This window comes from Entelurus aequoreus, linkage group LG10, assembly GCF_033978785.1.
Source record: "Entelurus aequoreus isolate RoL-2023_Sb linkage group LG10, RoL_Eaeq_v1.1, whole genome shotgun sequence".
Lineage (NCBI taxonomy): Eukaryota > Metazoa > Chordata > Actinopteri > Syngnathiformes > Syngnathidae > Entelurus > Entelurus aequoreus.
This window is the reverse complement of record NC_084740.1, coordinates 24,657,394-24,664,309: the sequence shown is the minus strand read 5'-3', so window position 1 is coordinate 24,664,309 and position 6,916 is coordinate 24,657,394.

Genomic DNA, 6,916 nt, shown 5'->3' with positions numbered 1-6,916 from the left:
AATTGGACATGCACTTTGTCTCTTGCAGAGTCATGCCCTTAAAATGTGTGTGGGAGATAATGTTTAGGATAGGATTTGTTTGAGGGACTTATGAGGATTAATGCACATAGTACACGCCATAAAGGAACATTTATATGGTCCCCACACACAAGTACTGATGAGTCAATAATGATTAGGTAATGGTTCAGTGGATGCATGCATGGTTCAGTGGATGCATGCAGCAGAAATGTGCACCTGGACTGCCATCTGCTGGCACATTGTGCTAAAAGCATCATGTATGTGTGTGTATATATATATATATATATATATATATATATATATATATATATATATATATATATATATATATATATATATATATATATATATACAGTCGGTCAAAAGTTTACATACACTTGTAAAGAACATAATGTCATGGCTGTCTTGAGTTTCCAATCATTTCTACAACTCCTATTTTTTTATGTGTGTGTATATATATATATATATATATATATATATATATATATATATATATATATATATATATATATATATATATATATATATATATATATATATATATATATACAGTCGGTCAAAAGTTTACATACACTTGTAAAGAACATAATGTCATGGCTGTCTTGAGTTTCCAATCATTTCTACAACTCCTATTTTTTTATGTGTGTGTATATATATATATATATATATATATATATATATATATATATATATATATATATATATATATATATATATATATATACAGTCGTGGTCAAAAGTTTACATACACTTGTAAAGAACATAATGTCATGGCTGTCTTGAGTTTCCAATCATTTCTACAACTCCTATTTTTTTGTGATAGAGTGATCGGAGCACATACTTGTTGGTCACAAAAACATTCATGAAGTTTGGTTCTTTTATGAATTTATTATGTGTCTACTGAAAATGTGACTAAATCTGCTGGGTCAAAAGTATACATACAGCAATGTTAATATTTGCTTACATGTCCCTTGGCAAGTTTCACTGCAATAAGGCGCTTTTGGTAGCCATCCACAAGCTTCTGGTTGAATTTTTACCACTCCTCTTGACAAAATTGGTGCAGTTCAGCTAAATTTGTTGGTTTTCTGACATGGACTTGTTTCTTCAGCATTGTCCACACATTTAAGTCAGGACTTTGGGAAGGCCATTCTAAAACCTTGATTCTAGCCTGATTTAGCCTTTACCACTTTTGGCGTGTGTTTGGGGTCATTGTCCTGTTGGAACACCCAACTGCGCCCAAGACCCAACCTCCGGGCTGATGATTTTAGGTTGTCCTGAAGAATTTGGAGGTGATCCTCCTTTTTCATCGTCCCATTTACTCTCTGTAAATCACCAGTTCCATTGGCAGCAAAACAGGCCCACAGCATAATACTACCACCACCATGCTTGACGGTAGGTATGGTGTTCATGGGATTAAAGGCCTCACATTTTCTCCTTCAAACATATTGCTGGGTATTGTGGCCAAACAGCTCAATTTTTGTTTCATCTGACCACAGAACTTTCCTCCAGAAGGTCTTATCTTTGTCCATGTGGTGTCAGATGAAATTATATATATATATATATATATATATATATATATATATATACACTACTGTTCAAAAGTTTGGGGTCACATTGAAATGTCCTTATTTTTTAAGGAAAAGTACTGTACTTTTCAATGAAGATAACTTTCAACTAGTCTTAACTTTAAAGAAATACACTCTATACATTGCTAATGTGGTAAATGACTATTCTAGCTGCAAATGTCTGGTTTTTGGTGCAATATCTACATAGGTGTATAGAGGCCCATTTCCAGCAACTATCACTCCAGTGTTCTAATGGTACAATGTGTTTGCTCATTGGCTCAGAAGGCTAATTGATGATTAGAAAACCCTTGTGCAATCATATTCACACATCTGAAAACAGTTTAGCTCGTTACAGAAGCTACAAAACTGACCTTCCTTTGAGCAGATTGAGTTTCTGGAGCATCACATTTGTGGGGTCAATTAAACGCTCAAAATGGCCAGAAAAAGAGAACTTTCATTTGAAACTCGACAGTCTATTCTTGTTCTTAGAAATGAAGGCTATTCCACAAAATTGTTTGGGTGACCCCAAACTTTTGAACGGTAGTGTGTATATATATATATATATATATATATATATATATATATATATATATATATATATATATATATATATATATATATATATATATATATATATATATATATATATATATTAGTGCTGTTTAATGATAATTTTTTTCATTCAGATTAATCATAATTTGCAATTTGGTTTAATCATGATTAATCACCGGCTATTTTCCAATTTGCTTAAGAAAAGACCCCAATACTCTTACACAAATGCAATTCTATGGTCAGACTTTTCATCTAGGAACATTTTAAATAGTTTTACTTGAATGCACAGTTGTCACAGTTGTATCTAAAGTTCTTTCAGGATGTATTTTGGAGTGAAATTTGCCATCAAGCACACCAGTTGTAGGGTCCTCATTCATTTTTGTGCTGACGTATGCATTGATCTGATTACTGGCCGTATAGCAGTTAAGGTAAAAGAGCTCGTACGTTCAAAATAAATTCCATGATTAATTGAAGTGTGTTCATGATTATTGCGATAATTTTTTGTGCTTAAACATACGCGTTAACTCGTCAATTTTGACAGCGCTAACATACTAAATGCATATATTACATTTTTGAATAAATTGCGACTCTTATTTGTAACAATTCTTAATCGATTCAAAATATTCAAAAATCAATTTTTTGTATTTTATTATTATTATAATTTTTTAATCTGGCCTTTCCAGCCAGGGAAATCATATTGTTGATGTAGATGCCCATATTTTCTGTACGGATAAGTAAGTAATACAAAAATTTATCAAAGCTATTTTTATGGAGAAATTTATTTAATCATAGAACTGGCACCCAATGTTATTAAAAAATAATTGAGTATGAATAAAGAATCGTTTAGAATCTAGAATCAATTCTGAATTTAATTGTTACCCCCAAGAGTCGAATCAAATCATTGCCTTTGGAGTGGTCTACACCAATGGTCCCCAACCGTGGATCGATTGGTACCGTGCCGCACAAGAAATAATTAGTTATTTCCGTTTTATTTATTATCTGAGCCCAAACGATATTTTATTGTGAAAAGTATTTTTTAATTTGAAAAATGACCGGATTCTCTCGGTTTATCTTGGTCACTTGAGCGCCCAGCTAGCAAAATGAGTAAAAAACAGATGTCTTTGTAAAGTTTCTTTGCGAAGGGGTTGGGGAAAAGGCACAGCGAAGAGAGAGAAGAACAGCCTACGACTTCCAACAAAATAAAAAGTAAAATTGTCAAGCGTTGACCGGTCCGCAGTTACAAAAAGGTTGGGGACCACAGGTCTACACCATTGTCTGCTGGTTGGGGGGCTGCAAGCCCAGAGACATGAACAGACCCAACAGAACAAGCTATAGAGCCGACTCCGTTCTAGGTTTCCCACCAGCTCTCGGCCAATGATGAGCATGCTCATTCAGCCAGGGCTCTGTGAAGCTCGTCTATCCCGACGTTCAACGCGAGCTCAGCATCCTCATCTCTTCCGTCATATCTCCTCCGGTCTCTCCACGCGGACTCTGGTGTGGCAGCTGGTCCCCGGTGCAAACATGGGAAATAATTAGTGAGTATTTTCTGTCGGTTTGGCACAATATACTGCATTGGCATGATTGTATCGCACACTTAGCAATAAAATTCTCATTTTTAAAATTGTGTTTATATGGAGTAGATATATAACTTTGAACGAGTTAAACAAAATCTAGAAATAGGAACTCAGAAAGCCTGTTACGCTCAAGCCCATGTGTCATTTTGAAAACATATTTATTGTGGATCATGTTATGGCTGTGCTGTACTATAAAGTCCATTCAGTTAAACATTGCAGTTATTAAGTTTTTATTGGTGTGTGACTGTACACGCAGAATAATATATTTTATACTGCAGTGATAGTGGGTTGATTATGAAAATATTTGACTGTAGAAATAGGTTAATACTGTAGTTATGCCGTTGTAATCATGACATTATTCACTCTTAAGAGTCATTTTAATGAATATTGCTATTATAAATGTGTCCTAGTTTACAATAACAAACAATCAGAAACGTAAGACTGACTTCCCTTCCTCAGTTGTGACAGTGTAGGCCAGGGCTGTCAAACTTGTTTTCATTGAGGGTCACGTCGCAGTAATGGCTGCCATCAGAGGGCCGCTCGTAATAGCGAATAATATATTAATTTGCCTATGCATTTGATTATTATTAGAGATGTCCGATAATATCGGACTGCCGATATTATCGGCCGATAAATGCTTTAAAATGTGATATCGGAAATCATCGGTATCGGTTTCAAAAAGTAAAATTTGTGACTTTTTAAAACGCAGCTGTACGGCGTGGTACACGGACGTAGGGAGAAGTACAGAGCGGCAATAAACCTACAAGGCACTGCCTTTGCGTGCCGGCCCAATCACATAATATCTACGGCTTTTCACACACACAAGTGAATGCAACGCATACCGTATTTTTCGGACTATAAGTCACAGTTTTTTTCATAGATTGAACGGGGGTGCGACTTATACTCAGGAGCGACTTATGTGTGAAATTATTAACACATTACCGTAAAATATCAAATAATATTATTTACCTCATTCACGTAAGAGACTAGACGTCTAAGATTTCATGGGATTTAGCGATTAGGAGTGACAGATTGTTTGGTAAACGTATAGCATGTTCTATATGTTATAGTTATTTGAATGACTCTTACCATGATATGTTGCGTTAACATACCAGGCACGTTCTCAGTTGGTTATTTATGCCTCATATAACGTACACTTATTCAGCCTGTTGTTCACTATTCTTTATTTATTTTAAATTGCCTTTCAAATGTCTATTCTTGGTGTTGGGTTTTATCAAATACATTTCCCCAAAAAATGTGACTTATACTCCAGTGCAACTTATATATGTATTATGCATTTTCAGCCGGTGAGACTTATACTCCAGAGCGACTTATAGTCCGAAAAATACGGTACTTGGTCAACAGCCATACAGGTCACACTGAGGGTAGCCGTATAAACAACTTTAACACTGTTACAAATATGCGCCACACTGTGAACCCACACCAAACAAGAATGATAAACACATTTCGGGAGAACATCCACACCGTAACACAACAGAACAAATACCCAGAACCCCTTGCAGCACTAACTCTTCCGGGACACTTCAATATACACCCCCCTTTACCCCCACCGCACTGATGTATTAGCCGCTCTCACTAAATTTTCGGGTAAAAAATATTTTTCAGTATATTAGCCACACAGGACTATTAGCTGCAGATATACAGTATACGCTGCAAAATGAGTTATTTACACAGAAAGATAAATGATTAATGACATACCTTAATTGTTTCCAAACAGTGTCTGTAACACGGCAGTAAAACGGCTGATCAAAGAAAACAGAAGTCATCGTCATGGACCCACTAGCTGCGGAAGCTAGCTCTCCAATCAGATAAACAGACTCAATAACTCCCCGGTGACGTTTTGGTTAATTTACTGATGAATTTGTGAAACTGAAACAATACAAAAAAAATGGCGTTGTAAGTTAATAATACTAACACAGATGCTCGTAAAGTTGTTAGCGTATTAGCTATAACTAGCGACGCTAGCGTCATTAGATTACAAAAGCACGTACAAATATGCATGAAAACACTCCTACAGACATCACACTGGACGGGTTAGTAATAGAAAGTATGAATTGTTTTAGTTATATTGTAAAACTTACAAACGTTGCTTAGAGTGATAAATGAAGTATCCTTACAAGTAGAACCGCTATGGATGGCTAAAAGACTGAAAAAAAGAGGACACTGCAGCTTGTTTTTATTTTGAGAACTTTATTTTTTGCCTCAGCAAAGAAAAATATATAAATTAGCCGCAGCATCTCATAAGCTGCAGGGTTCAAAGTGTAGAAAAAAAGTAGCAGCTCATAGTCCGGAATTTACGGTATTTCTAGGCGTTCGCGGGCCATTTAAAATTATGTGGCAGGCCAGGTATGGCCCCCGCGCCTTGAGTTTGACACTGGTGCTGCAGGCTAAAGAGTAAGATGAAAGCTGTGATGACAGCTGGAGTGAGGAACAGCCAAGACGACATGGCTCATTTGCAACGAAAGGAAAGGCGGTCTAGTGAAAGAGTTAGGAAAATACAAACAAGTAAAGTAAAACCGCCTTTTTCAGAAGAAACACTCAGGCAGCCATAATCTTTCTTGAAATGAACACATTTGTGTCTTCCAGGAGTGTTTAGGAGGCACTTTCAGTAAAATCATGTGTTTCCCTGACCACAGGAAACATTGTGTTCCCAAATCTTGAGCAAAAAGTTGTGTACTATATTTAGACAACAAAGTTATGTGCTCTTTTTAAACCTTGTTTTGGTAAACCTAAGAAGCACTTTCTGCTTTATTTTTAGCACCACTTTAAAAGCTGCCACTTGGCCTTGAAACTTCCCTTTCTTAAACGGTGATGCAAAAGGACACAACAATAAACAATCCAATCCAATCCAATCCACTTTACTTACATAGCACATTTAAACAACAACATATTTCCAAAGTGCTGCACAACAATATTAAAAACAATATTCAAATATTGTCCTTAGCTCCACCAATGACTGAATAAAAACTACAAATAAATACATATAAAAACAATATAAAATAAATATGATTAAAAACGATTTTAAAGGGTAAAACCAATTAAAACAGTAAAAAGAATTCAACATTTTAAAAACACAGAGGACAACAGAGAACCACACAACTCACATAGTGTTAAAAGCCAGAGAATAAAAGTGGGTCTTATAAGACGAGACTTAAAACACTCCACTGTGGGAGCAGTTGGAACATG